General features: G+C 47.4%; 1 protein-coding gene across 5 annotated transcripts in view; it reads left to right on the forward strand.

Moving 5' to 3' along the window:
* The window catches only part of LOC122750158 (zinc finger protein 383-like), a 32,942-nt gene extending 15,518 nt beyond the window's left edge, over nucleotides 1-17,424 (forward strand). For 3 of the 5 annotated variants that reach the window (XM_043996822.1, XM_043996826.1, XM_043996825.1), the window contains 2 exons: nucleotides 2,557-2,630; nucleotides 5,960-6,119. The gene's annotated coding sequence lies outside the window, so the exon portion shown is untranslated. Of the gene's footprint in view, nucleotides 1-2,556; nucleotides 2,631-5,959; nucleotides 6,120-8,050; nucleotides 8,125-16,987 lie in introns of those variants that run through there. The other 2 variants (XM_043996824.1, XM_043996823.1) reach the window with 2 other exon arrangements.
* Nucleotides 17,425-17,783: the final 359 nt, after the last annotated feature.

Raw genomic sequence — 17,783 nt, forward strand, 5'->3', positions numbered from 1 at the left:
GTTGTTGATACTGCAAACCTTAAGTTTTAATGGACTCTGACATCCAAATTCTCAGTACTAGTTACACAGATCTTTAACGTGACGAGCTTTTCTTCAATAGACCAGGAGAAAGAGAAGACACAAAAAGCCAAGGACCGAGCAAGAACATTTTTTTTAATTAATGTTTTATTTTTTTCCGTTACATGTAAAGATAGTTCTCAACTTTTGTTTATACAAGCTTTACAATTTCAGATTTTTCTCCCTCCCTCCCCTCCCTCCCCCCTCCCCTAGACAGCAGGTAATCTGATATAGGTTATATATATATATATATATATATACACACACACACACACATAATAACATTAATCCTATTTCTGCATTAGTCATGTTATAAGAGAAAAAAAATCAGAGCAATGATGGAAAACCTCAAAATAGAAAAAAACAACAACAGCATCAAAAACAAAAGAAATAGTATGGTTCATTTAGCATCTATACTCCACAGTTCTTTTTTTCCCCCCTGGATTTGGAGATCCTCTTCCATCATGAGTTCCCTGGAACTCTTCTGTGCCATTGCATTGGTGAGAAGAATATAGTCCATCACAGTAGATCAACACTCAATGTTGATGTTACTGTGTAGAATGTTCTTCTAGTTCTGCTCATCTCACTCATCATCAGCCCACGCAAGACCCTCCAGGTTTCTCTGAACTCCTCCGAGCAAGAACATTTTCACAGGAAAAAATGCCAATGGCCGTTAACTGAAAAGTTCGGCAGCCTTTAAAGCCCAGTGGCTAGAACACTAGGCTCAGGTCAGAAATACCCAGATTCTCATCCAGCCTCAAGCACTGCCTGACTGTGTGATCCAGGGAAAGCCATTTCATCGTGGTCTACCTCAGTTTCCTCATCTGTAAAAATGGGGATAATAGTAGTACCTTCCTTTCAGGGTGGTTGTGAAAGATCAGATGAGATTGCAAATCTTAAAGTGCTGTGTAAATGCCACCTCTTATTTCGGAAAACATTTTCATCACAGAAATGCACATTAAAACCAGTCTTCAGGGGCAGCTAGGTGGTGCAGTGGATAAAGCACTGGCCTTGGATTCAGGAGGACCTGAGTTCAAATCCAGCCTCAGACAGTTGACACTTACTAGCTGTGTGACCCTGGGCAAGTCACTTAACCCTCATTGCCCCTAAAAAAACAAAACAAAAAAAACCCCCAGTCTTTGGTATCACCACACACACCAGTTAACAAAGATGGGAAGATTCAATGTTGTTTCCTAAGAAGCTAGGCATGCTGAGTTACTGTTGAAGGGGCTATGAACCGGTTCATGCTTTATGGAGAACAGTTTGAGTCAATGAACATGTATTAGGCACCTACTGTGTGCCCGGCACTGTGCTCAGTGCTGGGAATACAAAGGCAGAAGGCAGTTCCTGCTCTCAAGGAGCTTACACTCTAATGGAGAAGACAGCACATAAGCAGAGGCCAAAGTGTGGGGAGGCAGGGAGAGGGTACTGGGTCCTGGGGTCCCATAAGGGCATCCTGCAGCCCTGGCAGCAGATGCTCTAAGGGGTGAGTTGCAAAGTTGATGCCATCTTGCAGAATGATGAGTTTCTGGAGATCGTGAAATCCAGGAATGCAGCCATATGGAAAATGAAGTTCAGAAGTAGGGGAGAAAGGTTAGTGGTTGTTCTCACCTTTGACCCAGAGATCATGGCACATGTTCTTATACCCCCAGAGAAGGAAGCCTCAGTGAACAAGGGCTTGTTTTCATTTCTGTGAGCGGACTGTGTACTTACAGAATAGGAACAGAGACCTTCAGGTTTGCTTTATTCCTGATAAAAAGCTAGAAGCCAGCCCAGAATTTGGAGAGTGGCTAAGCCAACTGCAATATGAGGTCAGTGGAGTTTTATGGCATCATAGAGAATTAGGAATATGAAAACTCCAGAAAATGAAGGAAATTTTAGGAAGTGAGACCGAGTGAAAATAGCAGAACCAAAAGCCAGTCTGCAGAAAAGCCGGCCCTGCCCCGTTCTCTTAGCAGTTGTCAGGCTCTGGAAATGGTCAATCGTAATCATACCATTAGGTTTACTTGATTTTATGAGGGGAGGATGCTTGGAGGAGGAAGGGGCCCAGCGAGGAATGCGTGTCAACAGTCCATCAGACAGGCATATATCAAGCACCCACAGTGCCCGGCACTGTGCTAAGTGCTGGAAGCACCATATAAACACGATCAGTCCCTGCCCTCCAAGAGCTTACTTTTGAATGGGGTGAGACAACACAGAAAGGGCAGCTGAGAAGTAGGAGGCGGGTACGTGTGTGGGAGTAGGCAGAGGAGGGAAGAAGGTCCTGGTTCTTCCTACCAGACCATCCCATCCCCGTGTCCTTCACTGGTTCTTCCTCTTCCTTCTGTCCCCAAAATGTGGGGACCCCCAGAGCTGCGAAGACATCTGTGTGCAGGACTTCTGTACCCCTCCCCAGAGCTCTCTGCCCTAGGAGATTCCGTGTGGAGGGCATGGGAGAGTGTCCCTTAGCACACTTTAGCCAGGTGTAGCTACCTTCACACTTCCTCTCTCACCCCTCAGATCTGCTGTCCCTGCATCTCGCCCTCTACCTCGGAAGGATGAAGGCAGCTTGGGTCCGACTGGCCAGCGCTCGGGTGAGTGGAGGTCTCCTTTCTCCTTAGGACTGTCTCCCAATCCCCTGATTTCTGGTCGGCTTCTTGGGGATGACAGCAGCGAGGGCAGGAGGGCTGGGGCCCTCACCTCCTTCCTCTCTAGGGGGCCCCTCTCAGCTCTGGACTGTCCTGAGGGAGTCTGACCTGAGGGGCCCAACTCTAGCTTCAGACTCTGCAGCCCCACCCCAGAGCTTGGGGGAATCACTCAAAGCTGAGGTTTGGTTCCCATCTAGAATCTTCCCAGAAGACGGGTTCGAAGAATATTTAGTGTACAGTGTAGACCAGGTACAGGACAGCTATTTATTTCCTCACCCTAAGACTCACAAGAGCATGGCAGTGGAGCCTTGACCGGCAGTCCCTTAGAACGACATTATGGACATTATGCTCTCTGGGGAGGCAGAGTGTCTGGTGCGACTACCTAACAGACGCCTCTGCGCTCGTGTCTCTGGCAAGCCAGCCCAAGGCGGGTTGGGTGCACCTCCCCTCAGCGTTCCCTTGTCCAGAAGGGCCTCCTTCCTGAGGGCAGAACCCAGGAACTCCAACCCCTTGAACTCACAGCCTTGCCTCCGAGGCTGGCAGCATCCATTGGGTCCCACTCAGTCGCCTGTGCTAAGGAAGAGGCACCAAGGGGGACAGGGGCCTTGAGACCGGCCTCCTGAGGTCGGCAGGCAAGAGTTCCACTTCTGTGGGCAGAGGGGCAAAGCCCCATCACCGGCTTGGCCGTCAGGCCAGAGAGGTCTAGAGGGTGGCATGAGCTCCTTCTCAGGCCCCCCAGTCAGCTGGCACTGAGCCCGTGTGGCCTTGGAGATTGTGGGGGGCTGGCATAGTCTGCTGGGAGGCGCTCCAACCCACCCCCATCAGTGAGGCTCAAGCTCACACAGGTTATGGGGTGTGGCCCATGCACAGAGATGAAGGCACACGCCTAGCAGCACTGACGGCCCAGCACAGGGCACTTAGCGTGGTGCCTGGCACATCGTAGCTGCCTCATGTTTGTTTGCTGACCAACTACTCGAGGTTCCACAAAGCTGCAGAGTGGGTTTTCTGGTTCCAGTTCCAGATCTAGTTCTAGATCCCTTCCCACTCTCCCACTCGGGGCCAGCTCTATGTCTGAGAGCGAGGCATTGAAGCCACCCTCCTTGTCCTTAATAGTAAAGAACTGTCCTTGGAGATGACCTGGGAAAACTCTCAGCTGGTTCTGCCAACAGGCCCAGAGGAGAAATCGCTTTCCTAAGATCACACAGCAGAAGACGTGACCTGACTGGGCAGCCTGCTGTCCTCTCCCTGGCTGCCTCTGGTCACACACCCATCCTCCAGGACCCCCCTTCCTAGGCCCTGCCCCCAGCACCAAATGGGGCAGCCCGGATGTGTCCGCTGTTTCTAGCAAGCGGCAACATTCAGCCACCTGGCTGGGTGCCTCGATGGGGTGGGGGCTAAGGGGACAGGGCAGGGGCTGAGAGCAGGGGCATAGCTGAGGTGCCTGCCTGGGCTGGTTCTTAAGCCAAAGCCCCCTTCTCTCTTGTCCCCAGAGACTGTGTCTGTGTGTGTGTATCTGTGTGTGTGTCTCTCTGTGTGTGTTTGTGTCTCTATGTGTGTGTGTGTCTGTGTGTGTGTCTGTGTGTCTGTGTCTCTATGTGTGTGTGTGTGTCTGTGTGTATGTGTCTGTGTGTGTCTCTATGTGTGTGTGTATCTCTATGTGTGTGTGTGTCTCTGTGTATGTGTGTGTGTGTGTGTGCGCGCGTGTGTGCGTGCGCGCGCGTACCACATTCCTTCCAAACCCTGCCTGCCCCAAAAGGGTTGTTTGTTCTTTAAACTTTACTTCATTTTCAGATCTGACTTCTCCCCCTCCCATCTATCTCTCCTCCCCTCGGCCCCATTGAGCATGTTAGAAACACCCAGCCCACATTACAGACATGTTCCATCCAACAGAACAACCCTGCATTGGCCGTGTCCATCCCACACAGAGCGTCCCTGTGCCCTCTCAAGGGCCTCGCCTCCCTCGGGAGGTGGTCAGTGTGTGCGTCCTCTGCAATCGTGGTGGGCCGTTGCATTGATCAGAGTTCTTAGGTCTTCCAAAGTCTGAACTGTATTGAGGTTTACGTATCTGTTGTTCTCCTGGTTCGGCTTCCTTCCCTCCGCATCCGTTCAAATGGGTTTTCCCAGGTTTCTGTGAAACCACCCCCTTCACGACTTCTTACAGCGCAGTAGTCCTCCGTCACATTCGTTTCCATATTGTGCACACCCTCAGTTTCCAATTCTGTGTTACCACAGAAGGAGCCGATATAGATATTTCTGTACATGTGAGTCCTTTTCTTTCTTCGGCCTCTTTGGAGTATAGACCCAGTAGTGGTAATGCTAGGTCAAAGGCTACACACAGTTTCATAGTTTTTTGAGCATAGTTCCAAAAAGGCTGTAGCAGTTCACAACTCTACCAGCTGTGCATTAGTAAACTTATTTTCCCACATTCCTTCCAGCATTTGCCTTTTCTTCATTTTTGACATCTTAGCCAATCTGGTGGGTATGAGGTGGTGTTTAATTATTTTTCAGTCATGTCTGACTCTTTGTGTGACCCCTTTTGAGAGTTCCTTGCCAAAGACATTTCCTTCTCCAGCTCATTTGACAGATAAGGAAATTGAGGCAAATAGGATTAAGTGACTTGGGTCACACAGCTACTAAGTCTCTGATGTCAGATTTTAACTCAGGTCCTTCTGAATCCAGGGCTGGTGCTCTATCCACTGTGCCACCTAGCTGCCCCTATTATTGATGTTTTAAAGCATTTTTGCATATGGTGACTGATAGCTTACATTTCCCCCTCAAAAAACCGTCTTGTTCATATCCTTTGACCATTTGCCAATTGGGAGATGGCACTTATTTAAATTTTTAAAAATTTATACATGTTATTCATATGTGTGTACATATGTATATGTGTATATGTATGCACACACCCATATACTTATATATCATAGAAATTAGAGCTTTATTAGAGACACTGTTGCAAGGATTTTCTTTCTCCCCACTTATTTGGCTTCTCTTAATAAACTCAGTAAACTCCAGTGACGGCCTGTTACCTCCAGGAGCAAATACAAAATGCTCTCTTGGCAGAGTCTTTCATGCCCTGACCCCTTCCTACTTTCCTCCCTTCTTACCCGATGATGCTGGCCTCCTGGCTTTTCCATGACCCTCATCTCCCAGCCCCCCAGCATTTTCTCTGGGTGGCCTCCAAGCTCGGAATGCCTTTTCCCATAGCTCTGTGTCCTGGCTTCCCTGGTTTTCTTTAATTCCCAATTAAAAATTCCAATTTCTATTTATGGCAGCTCTCTCCATGGTGACAAAAAGTTGGAAATGAAGGAGATGCTCATCAGTTGGGGAATGGCTAAACAAGTTGCATATGAATGTCATGGAATACTATTGTGCTGTAAGAAATGATGAGCAGGTGGATTTCAGAGAAACCTGGAAGGACTTAAGTGAACTGATGCTGAGTGAAGTGAGCAGAACCCGGAGAACATTGTACACAGCAACGGCAACAGTGTGTGCTGATCAACTGTGATAGACTTGACTCTTCTCAGCAGGGCAATGATCCAAGACAATTCCAAAGAATTCACGATGGAAAATGTTCTCTGCATCCAGTAAAAGAACTGCAGAATCTGAATGCAGATTGAGGCATACCACTTTTGCTTTGTTTTTAGTTTTTAGTTTTTTTCCCCTTTTGTTCTGATTCTTCTTTCACAACATGACTAATGTGGAACTTTATTTAACATGATTGTATATGTATAACCTATATCAGATCGCCTGCTATCTTATGGAGAGGTGAGGGGAGGGATGGAGAAAAATTGGGAACTCAAAACCTTATAAAAGTGAATCAACATTGAAAAGCAGTCTGGCAAGGGGGCAGCTAGGTGGCACAGTGGATAAAGCACGGGCCCTGGATTCAGAAGGACCTGAGTTCAAATCTAGACTCAGACACTTGACACATACTAGCTGTGTGACCCTGGGCAAGTCACTTAACCCTCATTGCCCTGGGGAAAAAAAGAAAAGAGAAGAAAAACAGTCTGTTAGAAAGTGGGCATACGTAGACCAGCATCTCACGCCATTTATCAAAGCAAGCTTCAAATGGGGACGTGATTTAGATATAAAGGGCATTGTCACGAACACAGAGGAGAATGGAAGGAGTTACCTTTTATTATCCACAGACAGGGGAGGAGTTCATGCCCAGACAAGAGATAAAGTGGACGATTTGGATTACAGAAAATTACTTTTTTGCACAAACAAAACGAATGCAGCTAAAATGGGAAGTCAGTCAGTTAATAAGCATTTATGAAGCACCTCCTGTGTACCAGGCACTGTGCTAAGGACTGGGGATACAAAAAGAGGCTGTTTCCAGTTTTCTCATCAGCTTTTCATCAAGGAGCGGGCCCTTGCCCCCATAGCTGGGATCTTAGGGTTTATCGTCAGCACCCACAGAACTAAATAACCTCCTGCATCACGACTGGGCGCCTTATCTGTTTGGAACAAGGAGATGAGGTCCCTGGGAAGGAGAGAGCGAGGGGCTGCTGGATAGAGGAGGTCCCCGGTCACTTAGGAATGGCCTCTGGGAAGTGTTCATCAAGAAGCTCCCATTGGGACAGCTAGGTGGTGCAGTGGATAGAGTACCAGCCCTGGAGTCAGGCAGACCTGAGTTCGAATCCGGCCTCAGACACTTGATGCTTACTAGCTGTGTGACCCTGGGCAAGTCACTTAACCCCCATTGCCCCGCGCGCAAAAAAAAAAAAAAAAGAAGAAGAAGAAGAAGAAGAAGAAGCTCCCATTGACTGACCACCCTGGGCCGGGCATTGTGCTTAGAATAGGAATACAGAGGTGACAGCCGCGAGAGAGCCCCCACTCAAGACAACACATGCATACATATGTACTGTACAGAGCAAGCATTAATTTTTTTTTAAGTGAGGCAATTGGGGTTAAGTGACTTGCCCAGGGTCACACAGCTAGTAAGTGTTAAGTGTCTGAGGTCAGATTTGAACTCAGGTACTCCTGACTCCAGGGCCGGTGCTCTATCCACTGTGCCACCTAGCTGCCCCTAGAGCAAGCATTAATTAAGTGCTTCTTGTGTGCTAAGCCCTGGGGATAAACAGGCAGACACAAACAGAGTCCACACCCTGGGGAGGGGGACGAAACAACATGCAGACAAGTGAATCCTCTCAGAGGGGGGGCACTGGCACAGTAGGGGAAGCGGGATAGGCCTCGGGTGGAAGGAAGCCAGGAGGCCCCTCACCACCTCCCTTAGGATGAATCTTAAAACGGCTTTTGCTTGTGGCCAATGGGGATGACTCATGTTCTGGTGATGACTGAACTTCAAGTTCCCTTATGATAGATCCAAATGATTTTCTTTCTTTGCTTCTTTCAGCCTGGAGCCTGGAGCCTCCTCTAAATCCAGGAGAAGCAGCCTCCACGGGGGCATCAGTGGGCAGGCTCCAGAACATTCCCCAGAAGGGCCCATGTCCAGAGTGGGTTATGGAGAGACTCGGGACATCCCTTTCCCGGGAGGGTGATCCCTGGGAACATAACCCAACTGGGGAGGGAAGGCCTGGTATGTCTCCTTTGGAAGACCTCAGAGGCCTCAAGATCATGGAATGACAGTGAACGTGGGGACATTTCCTGTTGCCACACAGTCCTTGGTGAACCAGGGGATGGAGTTGTGAGTTAAGCCGGCTCTCCCCTTTTGAATAAGGGAATGAATACTGGGGAGAAACTTGGTCAGTGTAAGCACTTGGGGGGGGTGTTCACACCATACAGTTTATTGTGAATGGGAGGAACGTGGGGGGAGCTTCAGCCTGAACTCAAACCTCCCTCAATAGCCGAGGATCCCCAGGAGAGAGGCGCCTTGCACACATAAGGAATGTGGTCTTCAGCCTCACCCACAATCAATCCTCCATCGGCATCAGAGACTTGGCATGAATGTCAGGAATGTGGAAGGGCCTTCAGCCCCAGCCCAGTCATGACGCAACATCAGAGGATTCACATGTCAAGAGGGCCTTCAGCTCACAAATTACTAACATAATTTATGCTAGAGAGAAACTGAATGTCAGTACTGTGGAACCATTCTTTGCATCCAGTCATGTACAAAAGAATCTCATGAGTATAACCTTCGGCTAAAGATCAGCCCTTATTAAATGCAAAAGAATTCACATTGAAAAGAAACCCATGTCTTTGTTCATTATATAGGCTGGCTAGGGGGTGCAGTGCCCTGCATTTGGAATCAGGAAGATCTGAGTTCAAATCCAGCCTCAGACACTTACTAGCTGTGGTACTCTGGGCAGGTCACTTAAGCCCTATCTGCCTCAGTTTCCTCAAGTGTAAGATGGGGATCATAAAAAATTCTACCTTGCAAGGTTGTCAGGAGGATCAAATGAGATATTTGGCCCAGTGCCAGGCACTTAGTAGGTGTTATATACTTATTCTCTCCTCTTCTCTGGGAAGAGAGGGTTGGGGAAAGGGATGCAGAGGGAAATCCAGGATATGTTAGAGCAAAAATAACAGTTGGGGCCAGCCCTTGGACTCATCATTGAGTGCACCTGGTAGAGGTCTTCAGGAAGCTCGGCCTTTATCAAACACGAACAGACTCCTTGTTTCCTGGAGGCGCTCAGCCTTTCATCCTGTGGGACGACTCTTGTTCCCAGAGTCCCTCTTGTGTGTGTCTTAACACCCAGACATCGGATGCACTTTGCAGACGCTGTGCGTGAGATTTATCTGGCCTTTGTGGCTTTTGTGAGCAGTCTGCCTGGCTCACAAAGCCATGAATCATCCCCATTGTTTTCTGTTTTCCAAGGACTCTGCTGTCCCCTCTGCAACGTCTTACCCCACGTGTGATAATAATGCATGATAAGGTCAGATGGATACAGGGCCTAAGAAGGGAAGGTTATGTCATAAAAAGAGTAGGACAATGGGAGAGTTTTCCTTTCACACCTCTGACTAATGGGAGAACTCCTAAGGGGTGGGGCATAGAGAACATTACAAAAAGGCAAAATAGAAATATTTAATTGCATGAAATTGAAAAGCTTTTGCACAGACAAAAGTAATGCAGGTAGAATATGAAGAGAAGCAGTCGAGTGGAAGAAATCTTTCCATCAAATGTAGATACAAACTGTCAAATATTAAAATATGGCTTTTGTATCTGCCTGTCTCCTACAAACAGATCAGAGAAATTGTGCTTCATTTCTCCTGCAAATTGGAGACAGAGAAAACATGCCTGTCCTCCTATGAAAACAGTTCAGGGACAGACAGAAAAAAAATCAACTTAATATTTTATTGTCCCAAGAAGAAAGTTAACAAGACACACGATCATGTGGAGACTCTCCTCCTAAGAGAGAAGCTCAGGGCCCTTCTTAGGGTTTTTTTAAGTTACTTGGCTCACAGTTTACAGAATCACTCCCATTACAAATGCCAATCCGTCAAACAATACAAATCCGTTTACTAGCTCAACTTCAAGCAGATGCTAATGAATAGATAGGTGGAAACAGGAACGGGTATTATCAGAGACCAGGAGGTCTCTCTTCCTGGGGAATAAGGTAGTGAATGAGAATTTCAAAGGGGCCTTTGAGTTGGTTTCTTCTCTTGGGGAAATAGGGACTGTCTGTCCCCTTTGAAGTCTGAGCAAAGGGCATCTTGCTCCTATTAATCCAGGATCTCATAAAAGCCATTTGGATAGTAAGGTACCTCCATCAAATCCAGGTGATCCATATATTCATAGTAACAAAACCTAACACTAAGAATCATTTCCTGGTGTATTCAAAGGATAGGAATGAACAGAACTCCCCCCTCCCCCAATGGCAAACTATAAGGGACTCTGGAAACATGCTCTAAATCACTCACAATAAAATCAAAAATGCCAATAACTTTGAGGTTTTACAAAGTTGCCTGTGACGAACAAGGGAAATAGTCATTCCTGAGGAGAGTGTGGGAAGAGAAATAAGGGGAGGGAAGGGAATGAGCGTCATTAAGCACCTCCCTTCACTCTGCCTCTGCTGCCTGGCCCCCTCCCAGGACAAGCCCATCCTCCGCAGTTACCACCAATTCTAACTCAAGCCTGGGCTGAGCCACCTCCCTCAGCCTCCTCTCCCCTTGACCGCAGGGCCTGAGGGTGTAGCACCAGACTCCTCCCAATACCTTTCTTGATAGAGGGCAGAGACTGGACTTCCTGACTCTCTCTGCCTCTGCTGCTCTGCCTGGCACCAGGTGCCTCCCCCTGCTCACTTGCCTGCCCCCTTTGCGTGTCATCCCCCCTTTAGATGATGAGCCCCTTGAAGGCAGGGCTTGTCTGTCCTTCATTATCTAAGGGGACCAATGACATCTTAACATCTCGACTTGTGCTCGTGGGTGAATGGAAGCTGGGCAGAGCCGCACAAAATCACCAGCTTCACTCCCTCGTCCAGAGTCGTCCAAGTCGAGTGGCAGGACCAGAGTCAGGAGGACCGGAGACGACCCTGGATGCAGTGGATAATGTTGGAGCCTTCAGGGCCTGACCAAGCCCTAAACACCCCCTTCATGGCCGCTGGAACAAACTGTTCTCATCTGCCCATTCCAGCCGGGCAAGTCCTCCCCGGCTTGGGGTAGACATCCCTCCCCCCACTCACTGCTGGGTGTAAGGACCCTCGCTTAGCCTCAGCCTAGTTCAGCCCATCTGCCAAGATGGTTTTCCTGGGGTGTGGCCTCTGTGCATGTGGCTTCTTGGAGCCACAGGTAACCATTGGGTGGCAGATGGACACCAAAGGTCGATGAGCAGCCCTCAGTGCAGAGGTGCTAATCCTGACCACCTCATACACTGGCTCTGTTTATTCATTGTATCCCCTGGCTTAGCACAGTGCCTGACACACAGGAGGTGCTTAATAAATGCTTATCAGACTGCCTTGGATTGGACACTGAGAAAAAGACGAGGCTCCAGTAAGAACAGCCATGGCGAGCTAACCTCAGGTCCATTTTTGTTTTTTGTTTTTTTAGTGAGGCAATTGGGGTTAAGTGACTTGCCCAGGGTCACACAGCTAGTAAGTGTGTGTTAAGTGTCTGATGCCGGATTTGAACTCAGGTACTCCTGACTCCAGGGCCGGTGCTCTATCCACTGCGCCACCTAGCTGCCCATCAGGTCCATTTTTGACAGGGTTACTGGAAGAAGAAGGAAGAGTCTAAAATGTGGTTCCCATATATGTTCTTCTTCTTTCTTTCTTCTGGATTTTAGCAAAGCAATTGATCACTCAGCCTTATACCGATTTGAATACAAAATACTCCTTAAAGAAATAAAGAACCACTTAAACGGAGGAATATTGGGGGCTTATGGTGGTAGGCCTCGACTCTGTTATTTTTTAATTTTTTTTTGTGGGGCAATGAGGGTTATGTGACTTGCCTAGGGTCACACAGCTAGTAAGTGTCAAGTGTCTGAGGTCGGATTTGAACTCAGGTCCTCCTGACTTCAGGGCCAGTGCTCTATCCACTGTGCCATCTAGCTGCCCCAGTGTCTGCCCACAGTAAGCAATTAATGTTTGTTGATTGCCCGATTAAGTGATTTGCCCCCAGCCATAGTTAAGTCTGTTTCAGAGACAGGACTTCAATCCAAATTTTCCTAATTCTGAAGCCAGATCTGGAAATACTATGCCATGCTGCCACCTTTTAATCCTTTAAAAGCCTCTCAACTTTTCTGAGGCTCAGGCTTCTTCCAATAGTTTGATTCTCATTTCTGGGGACTTGTAATTGATATCACAATATACCTCCTCTTCCTCCAAGATTTTTTGGAACTCTTTTGCCCATAGTACCTGTTGCGGGGAAAATAGGGTAGGGGGTTCGGGATAGGGGTAGGAGTTTGGGGTCCTTAGGAACTCCTCTTTAACACAAAAGAAGTTAGAATAAGATAGTAGTTTATTTAGAGGCTGTGGAAGGGAAAGGAAACCAAAAGAGAAATCCTTGGATTTCTCATGGGGAGAAGGCATGGCACAGAGCCTGGCTCTGAGATACCAATCTCCTAGAGCAGGAGATTGGCAGGTACTTTTGTAGAGGACTGATGGGGGTGACCATCTGACTGTGGAAAGTTCCCTTAGTGAGGGAGGACCCTCCCCACTGGTGCTGGCTGGGGGAGTTGGGTGAGGGGTGGCTGCCATCTCTCTCCTCAGGACACAAAGGCAGCAGCCACACCTAATCTTATCTCCCCAGGGGTGGAGGAGACTGGAATGAAAGGTAGGGATCTGGGAGCTAGTTCAGTCTGATCTGGTGCCACTTATCTTTTTAGGTGTGTCCGTCCTTTGGTTTAGTTTCTCAAGGAACCCTTGGATTCCTTGGGTGCTAGGCAGTCTGCTAAGCCTAGGGACTCCTTTTCAGAATACTGTTTGTTTGTTTTTTTAGTGAGGCAATTGGGGTTAAGTGACTTGCCCAGGGTCACACGGCTAGTAAGTGTTAAGTGTCTGAGGCCAGATTTGAACTCAGGTACTCCTGACTCCAGGGCCGGTGCTCTATCCACTGCGCCACCTAGCCGCCCCCAGAATACTGTTTTTAAGTCATTGAAGGAAATGCTAAATTTCCATTGAGGTTAGAGAAAATAAAGGTATATGTGTTTTGCCCTGGTGCCATGGTCTAGGAAGGGTAGACCGTCCATGAAGAGCAGCAAGAGTGAGAACCAGGTGAATGGACTGGGGACTGGAGAGAAGGCTTAGGGGGCACATGAGACCTGAATTAAAATGTTTGGGAAAGATGAATCAGCCTTGTTCAGCTTGGTGCTAGAAGGACCAACCAGGAATGAGTGGCAGGAGCTGCCAAACAACAAACTGGGGATCGATGTCAAGAAAAATCTGTGAGAATCAGGGTGCCGCCTCCTGCTGAGAAAGACATTGTGAGAACCAGGGCAGCACCTCCCTCAGGAGAAAGCATGCATCTAGCGGCTGGAAGTTACATCTATTCATCGAACTGCCTGAAAGTCATGTCAATCAATGCTACCAGCCAATTAGCTTGGAGCTGTGTGGGGGGACCACCCCTCCGGCGGTTCCACAGAGGGCTTCTGCTGTAGGAGAAGGGGGACAGCCTTTTTGGTTGGAAGTCTCAGTAGCAGCGAGAGGGCTAGGGTAGCTAGGCTCTTTCTTTCTGCACTCCAAGTGTTCTTCCTCTCTCTTTTGCTAACTTCTCATATACTTTAATAAATGTCGAATGCCCAAAGACTGGGGCTATAAGCTTCTAATTTAAGGCAACCACACATTAGATTTTAGTTATAACAATTGTTCAGTGGTTTCAGTTGTGTCGGACTTTTTGTGACCCCATTTGGGGTTTTCTTGGAAAAGACACTGGAATACTTTGCCATTTCCTTCTCCAGGTCATTTTACAGATGAGGAAACAGGCAAACAGGGTGAAGTGACTTGCCCAGGGTCACATAGTGTCTGAGACTGGATTTGAACTCAGGTCTTCCTGACTCCAGGTCTAGTGTTCTATCTACTATGGTGTCACCTAGCTGCCCCCTCCTAATAATCAGAGTGATCTGAAAGGGGAACAAAGAGCCTTGAGAGAGTGGGGTCCCTCTCACTGCAGGCCTCCAAGCAGAGAGGAGATGAGCACACGTGTCAGGTGGGAGTGGAGATTCTCTCTCAGGCATGAGGAGGAACTTATGTGACCTTCTCAGAAGTGCAGTGGGGTGGGGATCCCTTTGGGCACTGACCACTTAGTGCCTCTGCCTCCCTGAACTGAACAACCCCAATTCCATTGTGCCTCTTGTTCCCTCAACCTGTAACCACATCTTTTTATGCCCTTCCTCTGCCTTCTAGAAAAAACCAGGGGGCTCTATTTCCTCCCCAACCCTTTATTCCTCTGGCCCCAGAAGTCAGGATATTGACCCCGTGATTGTATTGAAACGAATATCTCCAAGGTCACCAGTGATCTTATGTTTTGAAAAAGACATTTTTATTGATATTGTTTCTTTTTATATCACCTGCATTTCCCAGGGTACCCCTTCTCCCATGCTCTCCCAGAGTGCCATCACTTCTGAGAAAGGTGTTTTTAAAAGAGGAAGAAAAAATCCCATTCAGCAAAAGGAAATAACATATCCCCCAAATCTGATGTTGTATGCAGCATTCTATACCCATGGCCCCCCACCTCTGTAGAGAAGCAGGGCGTGCGCTCGCCCACGTGCACGTGTGTGTGTGTGTGTGTGTGTGTGTGTGTGTGTGAGAGAGAGAGAGAGAGTGTGGTATGCAATGAGCCCTTTATTGCCAAATCCAGTAGCTTCTTCTCAGTCCTTATCCTCCCTGACTTCTCCATGGAATTTGATACTTTTAGATACTGTTTTCCTTAGTTTTTCCATGACTCTTGTGGGTAAAATCATTGCTGCTTGAACAATCCAGAACCAGAACCAGAAATTTAAGAATCAATGAGGGCTTACTGAGTTAGCCAGCAAGGGAGCCCACCCCAAGGGGCAGACACTTCCCCTAAGGAACAAAAGACAAAGCTTGGAAAGGTTTTAATTGGGGAGGAGGGTGTAAATTGGGAATGGGCCATTTCTTGGTTGGATAGGGCTTGTTATGGAGACTTGGGTATAAGATTGGGGGCAAGCGACAGGAAAGGCAATTTTTTGGATTAGCTGTTTATTCATAACCTTGTTCCGATATAAGACTATGCCAGATCTTGCTGTTTTGGCAGAAGAGAAGTTGTAAACCAGGGCAGGAGCTGCCATCCAGACAGACCTCACTGGAAATCTCCGGGATTCCCTAAGAGAGCAGCCACTAGGAGCCCTGGGTACCTCTTGGAGTGATGCTGCCTAGGGCCCAAGTCAAAGTCCCCACTCTTCCTCTAAATATGCTTCCAATGCCAGATCTCCGAGGACTTTCCTTCATCTGGTCCTTTCAGTCCTTCCAGGCTGGTCGAATTCTTGAGGAAGGTGGCCAATGAGCTACAGATTATTCTGTCTGAGCTCATGTCTGAATGTGATTCTGAGGTTACCCTCCATATTTCTAAAAGGAAAGGTCTCAGCTGCAAGAGCTGTGAATTGATCCAGCCATTCTGCAAAGCAATTTGGAAGTGTGTCCTCAAAGTCAATAAACTGTGCATAGCCTTTGACCCAGCCTACACCCCAAAGAGATCAAAAAAGAGGAAAAAGACCCAAAGGTGCAAAACTATATTAGCTTTTTTGCATCAGCCAAGAATTGGAAACTAAGGGGACTCCTTTCAATTGGGGGATGGCAGAACAATTTATGGTATATGAATATAATGGAATATGATTGTGTTATAAAAAGGGTGAAAGGGATTATTTCAGAGTAACCTGGGAAGACTTGTATGAAGAAGTGAGCTGAACCAGGACAGCCATTTATGCAGTGACAAGACTGAAAAAACAAAGCAGCTGGGAAGCCTTAAGAATTCTGATCAATGCGATGACCACCTCCAATCGAGACGACATGCAGGAGGGTGATGATTCCTTCCCAGTGTCCAGGTCCTAAACCTCTTGGGTAATTTACATTAACTCGACACATTTAGGATGTTTTACAGGAGAGAGGGGAAATAGATATTGGCCTTTTCTCAGTTCTCACCCTTCTTGATTTCTCTGTACTCTCTGACACTATCAGTCACCCTATGCTTTAATTTTTTTTTTTTTTAGTGAGGCGATTGGGGTTAAATAACTTGCCCAGGGTTACACAGCTAGTAAGTGTTAAGTGTCTGAGGCCGGATTTGAACTCAGGTCCTCCTGACTCCAGGGCCGGTGCTCTATCCTCTGTGCCATCTAGCTGCCCGCTTACCCTGTGCTTTTTGATACTCCTTTCTCTCTAAATTTTTGTGACAATGCTCTCTCCTGGTTCTCCTCCTACTTTTCTACTCCACGGCGTGTTTGGCCTTCTTGGACAGCTCGGCTCAACCTGAGCTTTGCTGCGCCTGACCTTATCGTACCTGTGCTTACAGCCCCCTGGTGGTCACCTTCCGCTGCCGTCTGTGCTTTTGTCTTTTGTGTATATATTTGAAAACTCTGGCTTGGGGGAGAGGGGAGTTCCCTGAGCTTCTACACCAATCTCTTCAGCTAAATCCCATTTTCCCTCCTCTTTGGAATTATTTCCCTTTGTATCTCCATAATTTTATTCTTTGAATATCTCCCATCCTCCTGGGCTGATTTTTCCTGTAGCATGTTAGTCCTTATGCTTTTCCTTTTCCTTTGAACCCTCTAAATGGCTTCTTTGAAGCAAAAATGCAAATATATATATATATATATATATATGTATATATATATATAATCAAAAAGTTAACTTTACCTCTTTCTCCTTTTTCTCCTCCTCTTCCTCACGTCATCACCACCACCATCTTCCTCCTCCTGCTCCTGCTGCTTCTCCCCCCTTCCCTTGGAGCAGACCATCTTGGTGCCTCTTTTGTGAAGCGGTGACTGAGGAGACCCCCGGACTCGCCATGGCCGATGAAAAGCGGAAGGAAGGAGTCTCCTGAAAACGACGATCACGGGGTGCAGCTAGGTGGCGCAGTGGATAAGGCACCAGCCTTGGATTCAAAAGGACCTGAGTTCAAACCCAGCCTCAGACACTTACTAGCTGTGTGACCCGGGGCAAGTCACTTAACCCCCATTGCCTGCCCCCCAAACAATGGTTCGGTGCAATTTAAGATTAAGAGGCACACACCACTTAATAAACTAATGAAAGCCTATTGTGAACGACAGGGCTTGTCAATGAGGCAGATCAGACTCCGATGGGATGGGCAACTAATCAATGAAACAGACACACCTGCACAGCTGGAAACGGAGGATGAAGATCCAATGGATGTATTCCCGCAGCAGACAGGCGGTGTTTACTAAAAAAGAACCGGTAACTCTGCTCCAGAGCTGTGCTCCCAAGGAAAACAATACATTCACAATCAGAAAACCAAGATTTGGTTCATCCACATCCTGACTACGGAAGTATAGTTTTCTCTCTTCTTTGATTCCCTTCCCCCATTCCTTTATTGTACATAAAGTAACCGGTGTATGTGCACAGGCATAATGGATATTTTTTTTTACAAAATGGCCGATGGTATGTTTTGATCAACATCAAATAGAGATGGGGAGGGGAAAAAACAATCTGGTTTTGTGAAAATATCCCTTTTCTCCATTAGTGGCATGCTTATTCAACTTTTTATATTCCAGTAAGTTATTTTGCTCTC

Source organism: Dromiciops gliroides, chromosome 3 (genome assembly GCF_019393635.1).
Source record: "Dromiciops gliroides isolate mDroGli1 chromosome 3, mDroGli1.pri, whole genome shotgun sequence".
Classification (NCBI taxonomy): Eukaryota; Metazoa; Chordata; class Mammalia; order Microbiotheria; family Microbiotheriidae; genus Dromiciops; species Dromiciops gliroides.